The sequence below is a fragment of the Stenella coeruleoalba genome (genome assembly GCF_951394435.1).
Source record: "Stenella coeruleoalba genome assembly, chromosome: 16".
NCBI classification, from domain to species: Eukaryota; Metazoa; Chordata; class Mammalia; order Artiodactyla; family Delphinidae; genus Stenella; species Stenella coeruleoalba.
The window spans coordinates 77,634,778-77,656,863 of record NC_137162.1 but is presented as its reverse complement, the minus strand read 5'-3'; the positions used below and the strand labels follow the sequence as shown (position 1 = coordinate 77,656,863).

General features: G+C 43.0%; 1 protein-coding gene and 1 long non-coding RNA gene across 6 annotated transcripts in view; one reads left to right on the top strand and one right to left on the bottom strand.

The window, feature by feature from the left end:
- Positions 1-1,407: 1,407 nt before the first annotated feature.
- Positions 1,408-20,605, bottom strand: LOC307175041. Its single transcript, XR_013824234.1, has 3 exons — positions 20,457-20,605; positions 17,553-17,571; positions 1,408-1,527 (listed from the first exon to the last, which is right to left on the bottom strand). It is a non-coding gene; the product is annotated as an uncharacterized lncRNA (long non-coding RNA).
- A 156-nt stretch (positions 20,606-20,761) lies between these two features.
- EDARADD (EDAR associated via death domain) overlaps positions 20,762-22,086 on the top strand; it is an 82,899-nt gene continuing 81,574 nt past the window's right edge. For 3 of the 5 annotated variants that reach the window (XM_079899538.1, XM_079899536.1, XM_079899533.1), the window contains exon 1: positions 20,762-21,179. The gene's annotated coding sequence lies outside the window, so the exon portion shown is untranslated. Of the gene's footprint in view, positions 21,180-21,379; positions 21,424-22,086 lie in introns of those variants that run through there. The other 2 variants (XM_079899535.1, XM_079899534.1) reach the window with 2 other exon arrangements.

The window sequence follows — 22,086 nt, the reverse complement described above, 5'->3', positions numbered from 1 at the left end:
CCCTCCTCATTTTCTCTGATAAGCACTTCGATATAAATTTCTTGCACATTTAACTCCATCTTGCCATCTAATCTTGAAGAAACTGGATTAAAATGTCAAGTACCATGTAGAGTAGGTGAAGACAGATCTCCAAATGATGGGTGCTGGGCAGAAAAAATACACTTCTCTCCCAGCACCACCATATTCCACGGTCCTTCTGCCAGTGTAGGGGGAGAGTGGTCTTCATGCACCTTTGCCATTAGAAATAGTAATTAAGGAAGAGCCCAGAGTGAACCTCAGATTCTCATCACTCTCCTCATGGCCTCCACTGTATCAGAGTATATCTATTTGGATGCTTTGGGGGGAAAATAAATAACAGAAACTCCATTTAAAATTGAATCAGGGCTTCCCTGGTGGCGCAGTGGTTGAGAGTCCCCCTGCTGATGCAGGGGACGTGGGTTCGTGCCCCGGTCCGGGAGGATCCCACATGCCGCGGAGCGGCTGGGCCCATGAGCCATGGCTGCTGAGCCTGCATGTCCGGAGGCTGTGCTCTGCAACGGGAGAGGCCACAACAGTGAGAGGCCCGCGTACCACACACACACACACACAAAAATCTACAAATAAAAAATGCTGGACAGAGTGTGGAGAAAAGGGAACCCTCCTATACTGTTGGTGGAAATGTAAGTTGGTGCAGCCACTGTGGAAAACAGCATGGATGTTCCTCAGAAAACTAAAAATAGAGTTACCATATGATCCAGCAATCCCACTTCTGGGCATATATCCAGACAAAACTATAATTCAAAAAGACACATGCACCCCTATATTCATAGCAGCACTATTCACAATAGCCGAGACATGGAAACAACCTAAATGTCCATCGACAGATGAATGGATAAAGAAAATGTGGTACATATGTACAATGGAATATTAGTCAGCCATATAAAAGAATGAAATAATGCCATTTGCAGCAACATGGATGGACCTAGAGATTATCCTACTAAGTGAAGTAAGTCAGAAAGAGAAAGACAAATACCATATGGTATCACTTATATATGGAATCTAAAATATGACACAAATGAACCTATCTAGGAAACAGAACCAGAATCAGGGACATAGAGAACAGACTGGTGGCCAAGGGGGAGGGGCTGGGGGAGGGATGGAGTGGGAGGCTGGGATCAGCAGATGTAAGGTTTTATATACAGAATGGATAAACAACAAGGTCCTACTGTATAGCACAGGGAACTATATTCAATATCATATGATAAACCATAATGGAAAGGAATATTTTAAAAAAGAATGTATATATATATGTATATAAATGAATCACTTTGCTGTACAGCAGAAATTAACACAACATTGTAAATCAACTATACTTCAATAAAATAATAAAATTAAGAAAACTGAATCAAAACCAATGACCTTTATTTTCTCAGGAACATGAAGTCAGAAGATAGATTAGGTTTCAGGCACATTTTGATCAAAGGTCCTGCTTAATTTCTCACATCTTCTCTGGGCTCTGCCCTCCTCCGTGGGTCAGCTTTATCTGTGCTAACAAAAGCAACGCAATGGGGATTGGCTGCTGCCTTTCAGATGCAATATATGCTTTGAATTAGTGGCATATATTGTATTTCCCACAGCAGAATGCACAGATACAGGAACCCAAGAGTAGAGCTGAGTGATGGCTAAGAGGATTCTTCACAACATTACAGCTCATGAACCACTTGCTTTCTTTCCCCGGACTCTTGGTTCTGTAGATCTGAAGGTTTTACTGACATGTTCTCCCTTCCTCCCACCCCATCTCCAAGACATAGTAAGTTTGTTGCTGAAACAGAAGTTGACACTGTCATTTGGCTGTGTTTGCCTTTTTGCACAACCTGGAAAACAGACGAGAAGGGAGGTGTAAGTGTTGGAGGGGATGTGACCTTGACTCTCTCTACAAGGGAAAGAGAGTTTCACTCCTCGTGGACACTCTTTCCCTAGCATCTATTTCTCCTTTCCTCCTTTGCATCAGAACCCCAATTTCCATCCATCCTCCATTTATTCCCCTTATGACTCATGTGATTTCAGAGATAATAATCCCATTCCCAGCCACAGAGAGGCGTCCTGTTTAGTCCATACAAATATGGTGATTCCACTGGCCTCACAATAATAGAATCAGAAACCTAAGTTAGAAGCAATCAACACGTGACAACATCAGGCAATTATTATTAGTTCAGGGATAGGGAAGTGACCAAAGCTGGTCCAGTCAGACTTATGGGAAGAGCTTTTATTCTACAACTGGGATGGGGTAAGTGAAGAAGTGTCCTGTCTTAAGAGCTACTAGCAGCTATCTTGTGATTGTGAGGGAAGGTAGTGTGCAATCTTCTCTGCAATGTTGCTTAAATATTTAATAAAGTTTATTAGATTCGTATTCCTATGTTCATGCAACTCATTTCTAATTTATTTTCTTTTTTTCTTTCTTTTTTTTTTCTAATTTATTTTAAAAGCACACTGCTCAAAGCAGAATTCTGTTTTTCCAAATTACTGAAAAGAAAGTTAGATACTTTTTTGTTACTTAACATTTCAATACTAATCGAACACCTGCTTTAATATTATTTCTTTTCCCATGAGTAATCAAATTTCAGTCATCATGAAACAATTTTTTTATCAGATTTAGGATCTTTTAAAAATATTTTGGTTATTCTTTCTCATGTGTTCTACTGCATTTTACAGTCCAAAATGATTTTTTTGTCCCGTTACTTCATTCTTGATCACTTCCTGTTGCAAAAGAGAATCCACAGATAATGATGCTGGGAGAGGCAGGACAGATAGAAAAGCAAGTCCAAATTCAGAATGCATCTGTCTCAGTGAAGGAAAAGTTACTGTCCTTTCTGAGAAGAAAGAGTCCAAAGTTGCTGGCCTACCACTAGGTAGCTAGCTGGCCATCTCAGATCAGGCTGCCAGCTTGGGAGTTTATTGTGAATTACGGTGGCCCGCAAATTAAACAGATGAGGCACTGCACAGTGGCAGCTTTGGTGATTGAAAGTCCGTATTATTGAACTTTCCCGTAACTTGAAGTCCTGCCACTGAGATGATGTATTCATGATTATACTGGGCTGGCAAGGAAAACAGGTTGCCTTGTCTCCTTAATTAAACACTTCCTCTGCAATGGGATATAAGTAATTTTCTTGGCCTTTCGGTGACATAGTGAGGGCATGAATGAGAGTAACATTCCTACGGCTCAAAGCCAGTATTCCCATCATTCCACGTCTTGGTATTGCTTCACCTACATCAGGGTTTCTCCCCCTTGGCACGGTAGTCATTTTGGGCCAGATGATTCTTTGTTGTGAGGGGCTGTCCTGCTCACTGTAGGATGGTTGGCAGCATCTCTGGCCTCTACCCACTAGAAGCCTGGAGGACCCTCCTCGTTGTGACAATCAAACATGTCTGTAGACAACTGTCAGATTGTCTAGGAACCACTGCTTCATCATGCCAAAGGATTTCTTATCTATTCATAGAATTTAACACGGGCACCATTAGGTCCAAGCTTGCAGTGGCAAACCCAGAAAACTGTCGAAATGTAACCAGCTAATAGGGTGAACATACTGAAGGCAGACGGTAGTGACTATACTGATAGCAATACATTTATCTGGATTTGAAATTATGATCCTCTTCATCAAATACCTTCAAAACTCAAACTCCACAAACATTCCGCCAATTTTTAAGAAATAAAGAAGTGAATTCTTACGGTTTCTTTCTTCCTTCGTCCTATTCTGCACCATTTCTATCCTCATCATACCAAGGCTATATTGAGGCTGAAACTGGATTATACGGCAAGCAGCTATTACTACTCCAGTTGCTGGGGGCTGCCACTCACTAGTGTTCTTTTCACTTTACAGGTTACTGTCTAATTCTCCCAACAGCCCCACGGGGTTAGGACTGAGATACCAAGAAGTTTAGCAAGCTGCCCCCAATCCATCAGAAATTAGTGGCAATGCAGTCAGTGAGGGATCATTTGCTTTTTCTAGTAAGGAAGGCAACTCTTTGGCTAACACGGTGGGGTGGGGTGAGAGGGTAGATGTTGTCTTTCTCTTGAGCCCTCCACATGGATGAGCAGGGAGGAGTGTTTGTGTACAGGCAGACATTCGTGTAATTTTTTCCTGAATTCTTTAATTTGATTATTTTATTTCTGGAGACCTGTATATGCTTTTTTGTTTGTTTGTTTTATTTTTTAATGACTTTAAAAAATTTTTTTATTTTATATTGGACTATAGTTGATTAACAATGTTGTGTTAGTTTCAGGTGTACAGCAAAGTGATTCAGTTATACATATACATGTATCTATTCTTTTTCAAATTCTTCTCCCATTTAGGTTATTACAGAATATTGAGCAGAGTTCCCTGTGCTATACAATAGGTCCTTGTTGGTTATCTATTTTAAAGACAAATATCATATGATATCGCTTCTATGCGGAATCTAAAATAAAATGATACAAATGAACCTATTTACGAAACAGAAACAGACTCACAGATTTAGAGAACGGACTTATGGTTATGGGGCGGGGGGTGGAGGGGACAGGGGAGGGATAGATTGAAGTTTGGGATTGGCATGTAGACACTGCTGTATTTAAAACAGATAACCAGAGCCCTATATTCTCTTTATTCTGATCCTGACTAATAAAAATCATGGGTTAAGTCTGAAACTGCAAATCTTTAATTAGCAGCTGTTAATGAAATTTTTTGAAGTTAAAATGATCATTGATCCAGGGACTGTTAGAAGACAAAATTCTGAGCAGTGCTGCCATCTAAAAGATTGTTACATAGACGAAGGCTGGGAATTATCTTTAGGCCTTGATGATGGTAAGATTATAAATCCTAATCCACAGTGAAGCAAAGTACTGGATATGGAAGAGGGTCTAAGACACGAAAGAGATTAAGGGTGAGGGAAAGGCCTGCAGTAGGGTGATTTCATTGGCCATGGCAGTACCCTGTGGCATTGCATGGGGCCAAGAGAGTCAACCATATATGCTTCACCTTTCCAAAGGGATAGTTTGAAAATATGCACAGATCAGTATATTTGAAATATATTCAAATCTAATTTCTAACCTACCAAAGCATACTTCAATTCATGGCAGATCATTTCGGTTTATTCTGGAGATATCTCCCCTTCTCCTCCTTCAACATTTGCTGTTCCCTTCTCTCCATCCTACACTGATTCTTTACATACTCTAGGTAGCCAACCTTACTACCACAGGCCAAAGAAACCTCTCTCTTTGACCCAACGTCAACTGTGGTCCATAGCATTTATTTCACACTCATCATTAGCTCCTCTGTATGACTGGTCTTTTGTGTGTGTGTTTGTAACATAGCCTACCCAGGGACTTCCACGGTGGTCCAGTGGCTAAGACTCTGAGCTCCCAATGCAGGGGGCCCGGGTTCGATCCCTGGTCAGGGAATTAGATCCCGCATGCCGCAACTAAAAAGATCCCATGTGCCTCAACTAAAGATCCCGCAACTAAAACCCAGCACAGCCAAATAAATAAATAAATATTTTTAAAAAATAGCCTATCCAGACTGTAACATCCTTGAAAAGAGAATTCCTTACTCATGTAATAGTTCTCTGATTATTTACCACAGTACCTATACACAGTTGCCAATAAGCATTTGTTGATTGAATCATTGATGTTGTTTGAATTTCCTCTTGATCTCAAAGGATATCCCAAATGACCAACCTAGAATTGGTGCCTCTTGTAGAAAGAGAAAATTATAAACCCTAAATATTTTGATTTAGCTCTTACTAAATTGGATGCCATAGGCAAAAAAAAAAAAAAAAATCAGTATAAAATTTCCTTGAGAGGATAAGATCAATGATGCAAGCACTGTTGAGAAAGCAACACTGAACTTGTCACTATCCTTGGACAGAGAAAAATGAGAAGCCTGAAAAATATTTACTTATCAGTCACCATAAAGACACAAAGAGAAAAGAGAATTAGCCAAGTGGGGTAAAGTGCTGAACGTAATCTGAATTTTTAAGTTTTAGCATTATGAAGTTGTTTCTGGCTAATTTTTTTCTGTGAAAGGCAAAACATTGTCCTGTAATAATCTATCTTTCAGTGTAAAATTTTTGCCCTCTCTTATGGAATTTAAGCCTTGAGTGAAGGGTTACAAGTTTTTGTAAGATACTATATTTATTATGTGTTTATTATTGGGAAATATAATTTTTAAGTTCATTTGTTATAGAAATTTAATTTACTCACCCAAACTTTAATGTATACACCATCACTGTGATGATTAGTTTTCCAACTATGACCTTATACCTTTGTTCTATAACTTCACCAGTATATATTTAGCATAAATTTACTTTTTAGGTAGAAAGCACTAAAACGGTTTGTCTTAACATTCTTTTTCAGGCCCGTTTCAGAGAAACACATTTTATGAACTTTAACAGTAAAATGTGAATCTTGTTTTTCCAGTATCTTGAATATTTCTTTTAGGTGGCTTAATATGGCATTTCCTGAAAAGGCAGTAAGATGGAAAGTGATCTTCCACTAACAAAAGATTTATAGCTTCTTATAAAAAGGACATCAGAGAAACAAAATGTCGAAATGAATATCCTACATGTCAGTATCAACTGGCTAAGGATGTATTTTGTTTTTTGCGGTACGCGGGCCTCTCACTGCTGTGGCCTCTCCCATTGCGGAGCACAGGCTCCGGACGCGCAGGCTCAGCGGCGATGGCTCATGGGCCCAGCTGCTCCGCGGCCGGGGCACGAACCCGTGTCTCCTGCATCGGCAGGCGGACTCTCAACCACTGCGCCACCAGGGAAACCCAGGATGTTTTTTTAACAACAGAGGCTTCAGAGCTCCTTGTTAGGTTACTGTAGTGTTAAGTGATTGTGTGAATTACGTTGCACTTAGTATTTGCAGTTCCATGGCACTAGCAAATGTATTGCCATTCTACCATGACTGCCTTTCGGATGACTTGTCATTTTAATGAATGAGGAAAGAGTTGATGAATAGTTCTATTCAAATAGTAACCAGACAAGAACAGAGGTGGCTATACCAATATAAAAGATAGAATTTAGATCAAAAACTGTCACAAGAGACAAAGAAGGGCATTATATAATGATAAGAGGGTCAATTCACCAAAAGGATATAACAATGATAAAATCTATGTACCAAACAGCAGAGCTCCTCAATATATGAAGCAAACACTGACAGAGTTGAAAGGAGAAATAGACAGTTCTACAGTAATAGTTAGCGACTTCAATACTTTCGATAATGAATAGAACTAGACAGAAGGTCCATAAGAAAATAGAACACTTAAACGGACATATATAGAACACGCTATCCAACAAGGGCAGAATACACATTCTTCTCAAGTGGCGTGGAATATTTCCAGGATAAACCATATATTAGGCTACAAGTCTTAAAAAAATGATTGAAATCATACAAAGTACATTTTCTGACTAAATGGAATGAAACTAGAAATCGACAGCAGAAGAAAACAGGAAAATTCACAAATATGTGCAAATTAAACAACACATTCTTAACCAATGGATCAAAGAAGAAATCCCAAAGAAAACTGGAAAACATCTTGAGACAAATAAAAATTAAACACATTAACGACAGAACTTATGTGATGCACTGAAAGCAGTGCTAAGAGGAAAACTTAGAGCTGTAGACGCTTATATTAAAAAAGAAGAGAGATCTCAAATCAACAACCTAATTTTACACCTTAAGCGGCTAGAAAAGGAACAAACTAACCCAAAGCTAGCAGAAGGAAGGAAACAATAAAGATTACAGCCGAGGTAAACAGAGAACAGAAAAACAATAAAGAAAATTAACAAAACCAAGAGTTGGTTTTTTGAAAGGATCAACAAAATTAACAAATCCCTGGGGATACCCAACTGCTAAGCCACCCTGTCCTCAGGGCCACACCTGTTAGGGACTGAACGTTTGTGTTCTGCCTGAACTCATATGTTAAAATCCTAACCCCCAGTGTGATGGCATTAGGAGGCATGGCCTTTGGGGTGATTAGGTCATGATGAATGGGATTAGTGTCCTTATAAGAAAAGACAAGCAAGCTTGTTCTCTCTGGATAGAACCAGAAGACGGTTGTCTGCAAACCAGGATTCGGGTCTTCACCAGACATCAGATCTGCCAGCACCTTGATCTTGAACTTCCCAGCCTCTGGAACCGTGAGTAATAAATGTTTGCTCTTGAGACACCCAGTCTGAGGTTATTTGTTATGGTAGCCTGAACTAAGACAGCACCCAAATCCTGATTAATCCCTGCTTCTACTAATTTCACCTCAGAAACAGCAACCAGTCCAGAACTGCTTCTCTTAGACCTGCCTCAGGCTCCTTCAGAGGTAGCTTCCGAAAGATGCTTTCCTCCACCCTCTTGGTCAGCAGCCTTTGGTTCCTGCGAAATATCTTCTCTCACGGTATTGAGTCAATAAATCTGATTTTAACAGACAACAGGCTTGTTCCTGGTGGTCTTTGGAATTTGAGGCCTTAACACTCTGAGAAAGTTCCTGACTGACTGGCTCCTGAAAGGGTGAACTGCGTCTCTGAAGCCTGTTCTGCCACCTTCTAATCATGCGTGCACAGCCAAGACCAAACCTCCCAGGTGCTGCGTCCTCACAGCGTTCACTGTTTGGCTTAGAAGTCTCTCACATGACAATTCTGCTTTAATCAGTTCTTGGCAAAACAGCCAGTTGGTAGTGGGTAAAAAGTGCACTGATAAGTAGTCTTGATATTAGAAAATGGGTTTTTTGAGGGCCAAGCATTTTCTGTGTGTGTGCGCTAAACGCTGTGGTAAATGTCTGACAAGGATTGAAACATTCAGAACTAGAATAACCCTTTAGGGACTTCCCTGGTGAACTCCATGCTTGTGCATTCAACTGCCTACTTGACTTTTTATCAAGGACTGTAAGGGTCTGAAATTTTACCCTACCTGAAAACTAAGAAGCTAGCCTGCCAGTTTCATGGTTGTTGTCAGAAAACACGGCATATTTAGGTCAAAACAACAAAGGACTTTATTATTCATGGCACAGCAAGTGGCATGAGATTCATGTTCACGTCTGTCGGTTCCCCTCGTTCCTCAGGTGCCACGGGGGTTACATGGGGCAGCCCAGGTAGATGCTGGGCACACAATAGGTTTGCATCACATTTGAGGAGCCCTGAGCATAGGGACCCCAACTCTTTTATAATGGACGATAAGCCTGGCCGACCTTTCCCTAAATGGAGACATTATCTTTATTATACTGGACAGTAAGCAAACCTCTCCTCTGCTTTGGAAAGAGGCACTCCTATATTTCAAGGATGTTCACTACATAAATATCTTTGAACAGCCAGTCTGGAACAAGGGCTTTCAGTGCCTCTGCTCACATGATGTGCAGAAATGAAGAGATCCACAGAAAATTGTCTCCCAATAATATCCACTCCTTATTTCTTTAATTTTTTTTTTTTTTTTGGCTGTACGCGGGCCTCTCACTGTTGTGGCCTCTCCCGCTGCGGAGCACCGGCCCCGGACGCGCAGGCCCAGCAGCCACGGCCCACGGGCCCAGCCGCTCCGCGGCACGTGGGATCCTCCCGGACCGGGGCACGAACCCGCATCCCCCGCATCGGCAGGCGGACTCCCAACCACTGCACCACCAGGGAAGCCCCTCCACTCCTTATTTGTATACTCTCTTGGCTTCTGGGGAATCTTTTCGTAAGTGAGACACTTTGATGACTCTGACCAGTAGAGGCTGGGACCAAATCCATTCATTTTGCCTCATACAGCAGTTATAGCTATGATCGACAGAACCCAAGCAGCGGGATGAGACCAACCCATAATACTGACCTCGACCGCGCCCCCCAGTGTCCTGGACTCAACCAGCTGAACAAATCTCAGAAACCGTCGTTGTCATTAAGGGTCTCTACTGACCTTTCCACGTGGTGCAAGGCATTCCCTTGGGTGCAGCAGAATGTAATGATGATTGCACAGTCTCTGCCTTGGCCCACAATTCTGACACCCATTAGAACTGGCCCACGAGTTGAGGCTGACCTGACTACCTCCTCGGGTCAAACTGCTGATCAGTTTCTTTAAGGTCAGGACAAATTTTGTAGCACCTTTTCTAACTGGATGACTCCCATTGTAGGGAAGACTGTCTGCAATGTGAGTATAAATAATGAGGCAGTTATCCCTCTGGAAGGTTCCCCTGAGTAACCGAGAATAGCCTCATTTGGGGGAGATCTCTGCAGTCATCTTAGGGCTACAGGACCTCCTGGTGGTGCTTCCTTAAACTCTTGAGGGTCTCTTAGGCCCACCCCTCTAAGGTACAAGTCCATGTGGTTTTGGAAAGGAGGTAAATTAATGCTTGGCTTCTACACAAGAAGTGGGGCCCCAGAAGGTCACATGGATCCAACAGAAAGAAAATGTTGTTGACAATTGTTGGAAACCCCCTAGTGTGACCCAAATCCGTGGAAGGGCACAGGTTGAGTGCCTCCCAAGAGGCTGGTAAGCCCTAGAGTTCTTAGTTCAGCTTGAATTATGAGTCTAGTCCTTGCTTTGCTGCAAGCCCAGTTTGCTCATTTTGTCCACGCCACCAACTAGCAGCATTTGCGCCCCTCGTGGAATGACTGAGCAATGTCTACAGGAATGGGGGTGGGGAAGATGTTCATAGCTGTTGACAGCTGGTTTGCGTGGGAGATGCAGGAGTTGGGGGCATTCCCTGCTGTTTCCGGTGGCCTCCTCTGTCAGGCTAAGAGGACGACAATCAGATCATGGTCAGAGCTATCTGGCCATGGGGATGGCAGACTCAGCAGTCAGTTCAATTTAAGGGACTTGCCAGAATTCACTGGGGCATTTTCATTTGTGAGGAAGGTCTCAGGGGCTGTTCTGAGAGACAAAGATTGTTAATGTCTCTCCCTTCCCCACCCCTCACCCCCACCCCTGCCCCCCAGCCCTGTACCTGGGTATTTCCATTTCTCCATCAACCACAAAATCAGTGAGTAGCTGTAACTTCACCTTTTCTAATCATCCTCTACTCTACCCAGACCTTTTGTCTTGAATGGCCACATGCAAAAGGGAAAAAGGCATCTTTTAAAAACTTCCAGAGATCTCTTATGCTCCCCAACCTTGGCCCACGTGGGCCATTGCAGAGGGACTCTGCGAACAGTGTTCTCCCCCAAGTGGACCTTATCTTCAGAAAGGCAGAACTATGGTAGACCCCAAAACCAGGAAAGCAAGAATGAATGGGCCATCAGAATAACGCAGCATCAATTCGTTTTCATCCTTGGTTTGAATCCTCAAGGTTCGGTTTCCCAACAGAATTTTCATCTTGGCTTAGTGCGGCTCACTTGCCCACCCCTGAGGAAGAAAAACTCAGCTGGCAGTTCTGCTAAGACCGTCTGGAATTGAGGAGGGCAGTATCTCAGGGGAAGAGGGAAGGATATTGATCAGACAAACCCAACACATGTCCATTATAGGAGGTTACATTTTTTGTCATGGTTCCCTATTAGCACCTTCTTGACTGTTAAGGGAAAATCACTCATGACACTTGGTAAAGATGGTAAAGAAGACTTCATCCTTGGGGGCAGGGGCGCTGCTACAATGGGGTTTTGTAGTACAGGAGAGAGATCTGACTCAACTCCAAATACAACAAGGACAAGTGGAGATTTAGAGCCAAAGAGCGGGCTGAAACATCAGGGGAAGGGTGGGGGCATTCTGGCTAAATCAAATGGACAGGATTATTGCTGAAGGCGGGCCAGGGGAATAAAACATCAAGGGTGGGAGATAAGGAATTTGATCAGATATCAAGGGTAGGGGATTTTCTGACAAATCGACTCAACAGGATTCTTGCTAAAACTGGACTGAATGGGCAGAGCCACTGGACTAAAGAACAGAGCCCGAGATCAGGGTCTCGTCAGAAAGAGGACTCGAAGGAGCGTGACTCCACTTTGGTCAAGCAGACAGGCTTCTTCATGGCCCATCCTATTTGTTGTAGTCACACATTTCCCTAATTCTTTGATCAAACACACAGTGAGTGAGAAGCATTAAAACAACAACAACAACAACAAGAACAGCAAATGTAAGCACAGGGGCCGTGCAAGGATTTACCTCATCAGATTTGATTCCATGATTGAGTCGCTACCATCACTTGACTTAATTATTGAAATAAGATGTAGTGTAGTAACTCATGACATTTTCTTGAGTAGAAGAATATGTGGTCTTTCTAGACCTGCACCGTACAAATACTACAGCCAGCAGCCACACGGGGCTACCGACCCCTTGCAGTGTGGCTAGTTTACACTGAGACATGCTGTAAATGTAAAACACACACTGGTTTTCAAAGACGTTGTATGACCAAAAGTCAGACGGTACGGCAACTCCGAGACTGCAGACACTGGGAGTAATGTACAACCGACGGGAGCAGGACTGAATAGAGGAGGGTCAACTTGTTAGTCTTGACGTCAGAAAGACCATGGGGAGAAGTATACTTATACTCCTGGAGTGTGTGGGCAGAGGCCAGTCAGGATAACTTTTTTTTTTTTTTTTTTGCGGGCCTCTCACTGTTGTGGCCTCTCCCGCTGCGGAGCACAGGCTCCGGACGCACAGGCTCAGCGGCCACGGCTCACGGGCCCAGCCGCTCGGCGGCACGTGGGATGCTCCCGGACCGGGGCACAAACCCGCGTCCCCTGCATCGGCAGGCAGACTCTCAACCACTGCGCCACCAGGGAAGCCCAGGATAACTTGTTTTGTGATTCTGTATATGGACAAAACAATTCATTGCGTGCTTCACATTTTCAAAGGAAAATGATCAACATGTGTACAGACCACAGTCATACATGAATCATGTTTGAAATGCATTTTGACCTACCCCAATCCAGCAAAGTGTATCCTTGCACTGCTTAGCATCTCTATTTTGTTATTTGGCTGCTCTCATTCTTGAAATCCCAACACAGATCCCACCCCTTGCCTGAGGACTGTAAACTAACTACCTCACTATCAAAGGCCAAAGTGATTTATTCAAAACAACCTAAGTTTGAGTGGATACACTGCCAGGTGCTGCTCTGGGTGCCGGTGACACGGCAGTAAACAAAACAGGCAAACATCTTGCTCTCATGGAGCCCATATGTCAGTGGTCTCACTCCTCTGAATTTTTATGTTTATTCTTTCTTCCATTTATCAGACTGCTCTTTCTTTTTAGTTATCTTTCCATATATGTACGTATATATGTATTACGGTATCAAGGGGAAAATCCTTTCCTTATCAGTATTAATATAAAGTTATTATGGGTGTTGTTTAGAATTTCACTTTTATCTTGGAGGTATTTCAGGTGATCCCCTTGGAGGACTGGTTAAACCTTCTGTGGCAGGAGCTTTCCTAGCGAGGGCAGTAGTGTGAAAGGTGAAAAAACTGGCATTCTTACATTAAGAAAAAGCATCATAATGCCTTAAACACAGATACGCTGTTCAGCTATAAAAAGTCTACAAGGGTGTCAAATGTGTGTGGCCAACTAATGGCCTTCAGCTCAGAGGCTGAAGAACAAGGGGAAATTCCTCTAGTTAATGACTCTCCTTGATGGAGGCTTGACAATGGCCTTGACCCATTTACTGTAATGTGTGAGTAATTGTACAAGTTAAGAAAATTGCACTGGGCACTTACATTTCCATGATACCATCAAGGAAACTGTTGTTCTATTAAAATTTTGTAGTTCCTGATTTAGGAATAAGGCTAATGAGCAATTCTGTATCAGGGTCAAAGTAATGGGATAAAAATGTAATGAACAGTTTATTTGTACTTCTGGAGTAAGCTGAATTGTGATTAATGACAGTTGGACACTGGTAACTGTTTTTTATTTTTACGTCATAATAGAGATATTAGAAGGTGGGTAAAAGGCTTTGGAGGAGGCAGAAGATTTATTTACTGATGACTGAGGTATAAACCGCAATTTGTGCTTGGTGATAAGATTGCCGATATTTACTGATTCCTTTCTTGGCATGTCAACAGGATTAAAAAGTAACTAGAATGAGTCCATTGTTTTTCTTAAATGTTTATGGAGCTATAAAACTCTCAAGTTTTCTTTACAAGACAGGATTAGGCATTTGGGGATAAAGTTAGAAGGATGCGTATCGCTCAAAGAGGTTACAAAGTGAGAAATGTCCGTTAGAGGAAAGCTAATTTTTATAACCAACAGATTGACTGGACTAATGAGCGTTGTGTCCAGGATGGAAAAATGCAATACATTCCATGACTGGTAAAACTTGCTCTATAAGGCTGCCCCTCTGTTGCACAAACTATCTTCTGTACAAGGCATAACAGCATTCAGAAAATCAGTTCACAGAACTGGGCTGTTGACATTGCCTTTCATCTCCCATCCACTCCACAGCTGCACGCCTGCCGTCCTCAGGTCACTGATCATGTTCTTGGAATCTGTTTGTCCCCCCGAGTGGGAGGGACCCCTCAGGGACAGCTCTTCTTCCACAATATCAGTCTATCTTCCTCCACTCTTATCTCATACTTAACTACGTGGTCACGCCAGATAATGTCACCAACTTTCAGGAACCAGAAACTACCACCAGATGATAAAATCACTGGCAAACAGAAGGAAGAAATGCCCTGTGTCTTCTTCCACCGTTCAAGGCAGAGCCAGCGTGGTGAGCGTGCTCAGGACACTGCGGTCCTTTTGCAGAATCAGGCACTTCAACCCCGTAGGTCCTTGGTAGGGCTGCATGGTGCCCAGAGAAGACAGGAAGGGAACGCACAGTAAAAGGGAACAGATGCGCTTCAGCTTCATGGGAACAGAGCCCACATCTATTTTTATTTCTACTTTTATCTCACCCCTGTAAACCTACATGATAGCACAGTGCCTGGAGCAGAGGAGAGTAAGCTCTCCAAATCTGATAACTACTGCTATTCGTACTACCAGGTACTTTCCACAAAGGCCCCAATGGCACAGCTGCCCCCAGCTCCCTCGCTGCTCTGCGCAAGGCCTGTTGTACTTAACACAATGAAGAATCATACTCTTAGGTTAAACACGTTTAACAGGGTCCAGATGACATCAGCCATGCTGTATTGTAGGACCTCTGAAGGTGACTAGTGTTTACTTCTCTTATTAAGAGGATGGCTCCCCACATACACACTACTGTACATAAAACAGGTAAATAACAAGGACCTACTGTATAGCACAGGAAACTCTACTCAATATTTTGTAAAACCTATAAGGGAAAAGAATCTGAAAAAGAACACATATGTATGTGTGTGTGTATATATATATATATACACACACATATGTGTAACTGAATCACTTTGCTGTACACCTGAAACTAACACAACACTGTAAATCAACTATACTTCAATTAAAAAAATATTAAATTAAAAAAAAAAAAAAAAAGAAGAGGACGGCTCCCCAGATCTCCCTCTTCGACTCTCTGAACCTGCGCCTGGAGTCCGGCACCAGTACTCCATTTACAATCATATGAATTTCTTATTATCACAGAAAAGATATCACTAGAAACAAAAGTAAACATCACTTATCTCCCTCGTTTAAAATGTAAGGCATTCTCTCTCTCTCTCTCTCTCTCTCTCTCTCTCACACACACACACACACACACACACACACACACACATTCACAAAATCAAAACCCATAACAAGACCTTTCCCTTCTAATTACTCAGCCAGGTCATTCTTTGCGCCTGCCGCTGCTCCATTACCACACTCCTCCTTGCTCTGCCCCCAACCCCATTCTGTGACTGCAGTGCAACCAGTGATAGCACCTTCTATCCCCTCCAGAAGTCTGATGTCAGCACACTCTCCCCCTCTTCCCCGTGCCCCCAGGCGCTAGCAGGATTTCCCCTTGTGATCCGCCCTCTCAGCGCTTTCCCACTCTTCTCAAGGGGAAGTAACCATCACTTCTCATCCAGGGTTGTCATGTACCTTCTACACTGTAATGGTCAGCCCAGTTAAGAGATTGGGAACTGAAGGACCTGTGTCTGGTTACATAGAAAACAAACTCTGGGGCTTGGTACACATGACGCCACCACATGGGGGTAGAATTAGAGGTTGAGGAATTGCCCGAGGTCTCACATCTGGTTAGAAGCAGAACAAAGACGTCCAGACATGAGGAATGTTGGAATTGGATAGGATGTCAGTAACCATCCATCTCAATGTCCTCAGCTATGAAGAGTTAACACACAGACGCACACTACAAGGGGGATTCTCTGGCTAAATTACTTTGGTTGTTTCTTGATACCCAAACCCAAATGATGACTCCCCTGTGGAATCACCACCACCTCCCTGCGGCTGACCCACTTCAACGCAGCCTCGGTATAAGATGTCACGGGAAACCTGAAAAAACTTTGGGGCCAGCCCAATACCTCAACTCCTGCCGAGACAACAGCAAAAGTTCATGATTCCAGGCCTACCTCTCATGCTTTATTTGTTACCTCCTAAATCTGGTAATCCCACCCTCATCTTCTTTCCCCCCCAAATCCACCACTTCCTGGGAACCTTCCAGATGTTTCTCACCTCTACAATCTAGTGGAAAACAACTGACTGAAACCACTGAGTGAATACTGATGTCAATTTTTCACACCGTGTATGCTATATAGCACCTGTTCTATGTTTTTAACAGGGTGCCTGGTTGCATAGGCCTCTGAAGGTCCAGTACCTGTAATAATTTGTAAGCAGCTGGAGGTGGATTTTAACTAGAGTTTATCATGCAAATATCTGAAGCAGTAAGTCACCAGACCAGTGAATGAGACAGGCACACCCCCAGAGGTTTGGACAGCCCTCCCTTCAAAGATACACATTCATGCTAAACAGTCACTCCCTCCCTGAGGCAAAGGATGGCCATCCAAAATCAGACTGTGACCTCAAAAAGTTGCTGCTACACTGTGCAGGCAGTGTTAAGGGACCCATTTCCTTGCCTTCACTCAATGCTAAAAACCCTCCTATTCTATACACTAGCTTCCTCTCAAAATTCCAACCAACCAATAGAGGCAAATGGGTAATTTTCTACATGATAACAAAAGTTCAAGGGTATATATTTGGAAACAAATAATTTTGTACTCTGTTGGCTTTGTTATTTTAATAGAATTATTTATAAGAGAGGCATTTAGAAAGGGCTTTTGATTTTCCAATTTAAGTTTGAACTTATCCTAAGTTGGTCATTTATTCTCTCCCCTCTCTCCAGTGAATTTATTTCATGTCCTACTTTCTTTCACATGAGAATAATCTAACCTCAAAGAAATTCCATCTGCATGGGAAATTTGAAGGCATTTTCTCTTCTCCCATTGTTCATTAATTTTCTATTAATGAACAAATTCCTTGTAATTAGTTTAAATCGTAATATAATTTCAAGAGAACATTCACATGCAAAACAATGTACTTTGATTCTGTACTCTTAGATTGACAACAAAGCTTTTGAAAAAATAAAGAGAGCATAAGTTAGTGGGCAGTTTTCAAATTCAACCATAATTAAAACTACATAAATCATATAATATGCATGTGGAATATAGAAAGGAAACACCAATTACCCCAAACAAGAGTTTGATTTGTTTGCACAAATGTTAGGGGAATCTTACCTTTTTTGAGACTTACGTTAATGTGGATATATTATCTGGAAAATAAAAATGCAACAAAATTTAAAATCAGGGTTTCTGCTTGAAATCTGTGAGCTAGAGAGACGAGGAAGCTTGGGGGTGGGGGAGTGCGTGGTAGGTTATATTACCAGCCTCTGTACAGCAGAATGTGATCTGTCCGTGGACGAGGCATTCTTGTCACCAATTGTGCTTTCTTTCTTCCCCAATCTAGGAAGTGTGCTAATAAATTGCTAGGATGAAATCCTAAACTCAGGCTTTCCTAAAACAGTATTCGGAAAAGTCTACCATCGTAGGTTACAAGATGAGAGGGGCCCTAAGGAACACAGGGTTTAAAATTACTTGATATTTACGGAGGTGCTTGAAGTTCTTGTACCCAAGCAAGGGTGGGGTTGGGTATGAAGAAACCACCAACATAATTCAGCCGTTAATCTCATTTGTAGTGTGTGTGTGTGTGTGTGTGTGTATGTGTGTGTGAATTTGTCATAGCTGAGCTGTTTGTGCTCTCACTCTACTACCAGGCTGTGAAAAAAAAAGTTTCATGGTCAATGTCTCCACCAACATTTGAAATTATGTACAACTAGCTATTAGTATTAGCTAATTATAATTATTATTAATTAATAACTAATAATAGCTAATTAATTGGTTTCAGTATTTTTATTGTCTGTCTCATGAACTGGTCAAAAATAAAAGTTTTGCTGAGCAAGGTTTTTTTACCTGTTGAAAGAAAAGGGGGAAATGGAAAGGATTAAAGGATTAAATTTTGAAATGCATAAAGTCTGATTCTGCACTCTATTGGGCAGAGTCTAGTGGAGCTTGGTAACTTAGGTACCTGCCTATTGTTGTGACAGCAGATGCAGAGGCGTCCAGAGTGAGGATGATGAAGATGTTATTTATGGAAGCGAAAACATTTGTTCAACCTGAATTTGCCATAATTCAAAATGGGGATGCGGTCTTCCCTGGTGGTGCAGTGGTTGAGAGTCCGCCTGCCGATGTAGGGGACACGGGTTCGTGCCCGGGTCCGGGAGGATCCCACATGCCGTGGAGCGGCTGGGCCCCATGAGCCATGGCCGCTGGGCCTGCGCATCCGGAGCCTGTGCTCCGCAACGGGAGAGGCCACAACAGTGAGAGGCCCGTGTATCGCGCAAAAAAAAAAAAAAAAAAATGGGGATGTACTATGCCATCCCAGGTACTCTAAAGGTTTTACATGCCACAGTCATTTAATTTTTTTTTAACCACGATTAAACAATATCTGTATTTTTTTGTGTGTCTTCTGCTACCTGCTTAAAGAATGCTGAAAATCACACCTCTATCAATGAAGTGCTTATGTGCTGAAAACAACAGACACTCAAATTTCTTAATTTAAAGGGTAAATAATCAAATTTTAAATTATGCCCACTAACAACTGAGCTTCAGGGCACAGATAGGAGTTAACATTTGATCAGTGTTCTAGTTTTACCTTTTTTTTTTTTTAAAATGGATGGTGTTACCTTAACAGAACTCCAAGAGTTCTTATATAGAATAGGGATGATCAGCATGACTCTGATGCTTAGTAGAGCATCTTGCTCTAATAAGATATAAGCGTACAGACATCAATTTTCAAATGATTACCTCCAGGAAATTCTTATGCTTAACATAACATTAATTTAAAAAATATTTATATGCAATACAAAGAATTGATGTCATTTCTTTAGCAGAATTATTACTGGCATTGTTTTTCATTCATCTTTGAGAGTCCTACTGAGGATGCTTGGTTCCCTTCTAAGTACTGAAAAAAAGAGACTCAAAAAATTTGGGGAGGGCTCCTTGGGTCACTCTTTCCTACCATCCCTATTGGTACATAAGGAAAGGGGGTTGAAAACCTGGAGAGAGGGAGCCAAGGGAAATGGAAAGGTAACTGGCTGAGATGCCAGAACAAGAAGTTTCACCAAAATATAAGCTTTCAGGGAGCAGAAGATGGGATCTCTGCTTCCAGCTGGGAGCAGAGAGTATGGGAGCTTCAGCAAGAGAAACACGCAAAATCCCGATAATTACCAGGTTCTGGAAGGGTGGGGTCCCCCAGATAGCCACTAGGCTACAAACCTTGCCTCTTCCCACTTCCATTAAAAAAAATAAAAATAAAAAATTAAACCCTACAGTGCCCTCTCCTTATCTCTCCTCCCTCTGCAAAGAGGGTAAAAATCAGGGAATCTCAGGTACAAAAAAAATGAGTGACCAACAATCACAAACATTTCAGGAAAATCAAAACATAAAAGAAGAACAGCTTTAACATATGCTTTCTCCTTTTTTTTTTTTTTAAGAGAGAATTTGCACCTGAGGAAACTTCTTTTAAAGTTATCAGGACATTAAACCAGCATAATTAAAATAATCATAGGGATAAACAAGAATATCACATCATGAAATGAGAGCAGGCAGTTACGAAAAGAGTTAACCAGATATCTTGGAAATACAAACAGCTACTGAAATAAAACCTTTCAAGAGATGGGCTGAATAGCAGAATAGTCACTGCTGAAAACCAAACCAGAGAGCTGGAATACCAAGGCAAAGAATTGTTTCAGAACGCAACACAAGGGATAAAAAGATAAAAGCTATGAATGACAGGTAGAAAAATCTGGAAGACAGATCTAAAATTTTCAGCACAGGCCCACAGATATCCCATTGATTTGGCTGTCATCTTTCCTGCTCTTCTTCATAGCCAAAATTCAAGCATCTTAGAGGTTGGGCTTTTCCCCAGAGTTATTGCTGGCTTCCGGCCCGTAGTGCTGGTTTGGGCCCCGGTTTTTCCCCCGGGATTCCCCTACCAGCACGTGTAACTTCCTGGGCTTCAGACAGGCTCCCCCAGGAAGTCCAGGACCACCAGCAGCTTCAGTGCAACCCGGTCCCACCCTGCACCTCCCCAACCTACACTTAGGCACACGCTGCCAGTCAAGTGCCAGTCCGAAGCGACGCTCCCGGACGGTGAGTGACTCCAGGCGTCAGAGGATCAGATCTCAATCCATGGATGAGAAAGCTCCCGAGCCCTAGGAAGCCCGGCGGGGAAGCAGAGAAGCTGAGCACCAAGACCCCCTTTGAATCACAGCTCGCCCAGCCGTTTCAGGCCACGCCCATTCACCGTGGCCGCGCCCCCGATCGCGGGGTCTTGTGGGAGTTGTGGTTCCGCGCAGCCGCGAGGCCGCCTCGAGCCAGAAGGCGGGAGCGATGGCGGAGCAAACCTGGGAGCTATGTACAGCTGAGGGGGCCGCTCCGCCTCCCCGGCCTCCTGGGCCACCTCAGCGAATGAGGCGGCACCGCGCGGGCCTCCAAAACAAGGAGGTGCGGGCGCGCGGAGCGGTGCGCCTTTCCATCCCTCTCGCCTTGGTCGCGCTCCCACATCCTTCGTTAGTGCATCTAAAGACTGCACTTCTTCTGCCCTGAATTTGCACGGCCCTGAGGGCCCAGAATTTGGCCTGAACTTTCCGAAGAGAGGGCTGTCCTCCTCTGCTTCGTCTCACTGTAAAAAGAGGCTGCTTTCAGAAACCCGGCACCTGCACGGCCCACATTTGCAAACACAAGGACCAAGACCTTAGAAGTTCCGTTGCTCACAGAACTGCAAGGTGAAGCTGCAACACGTGAACCTCCTGTACAGAAGGTGCCTGCCTTTTCTCCGGTCCTTCTCTTGATAAAAATCCCTGAATGACCCCAGTTCAAGTTTAGGTTGTGGTAAAGTATTCCAATCCCAAGTGCTGGATGCTGACAACTTTCTACAGATTTTGTTACTGAACCAAACTTGGGGGTCCCTAGCTGGCGCTAACGCAGTAAAGCCAGTCTACTGACACCTGGTGGTGGTGAAGGGAAGTGCAGCGTTTATTGCAGGCGCCAAGCAAGGAGTCGAGGTAGGCTCGTGTTTAAAAGGCCTGAACTCCCCGAGGCTTTCAGGGGAAGGTTTTTAAAGACAGGGGGAAGGAGAGGGCTTGTGAGGTGTGTGATCAGCTCGTGGACATTCTTCGGATTGGTTGGTGGTGAGGTTATTGGAAGTCAGCATCATCAGCCTTCTGATTCTAACAGGTCTGGGGTCTAGGTGCTTGTCAGCAGCACACAGTTAACTTCTTCCACCTGGTGAGGGTTTCAGTATCTGCCAAAGACCTCAAAGGACGTGGCTCAGAATATTATCTGTATCCCTTGAGAAGGAACGAAAGGTCCTTGATTTTGTTTAATGGCTGAACTATTATTATTTTGCCTTGTTTGACTGTTTTCCTTCCTTTCTGCATTTTCTCACTTCTCTGATTAAATTTACTCTTTGGAACTTGGGGAAGGCCTCAGAGGCTAAAGTTTCTCTACAGACAAGAGGCAGGCAGAGGACATGGGGGGCAGGGGTCTTCTTCCAGGAAAACCCCATAGGGTCCTGCTTGGTTACAGGTTTGGCTGGTGTATTTAAAAAGAGACCAGAACTTTCTCCTGTGTCGGCCCAATAAAGAATTTATTTTAATCAGAGTGTATGGGAGGAAAAAACCTTTTCCTTCTACCCAACTAGGTTCTCCAGCTGAGGGCCTTGGAAA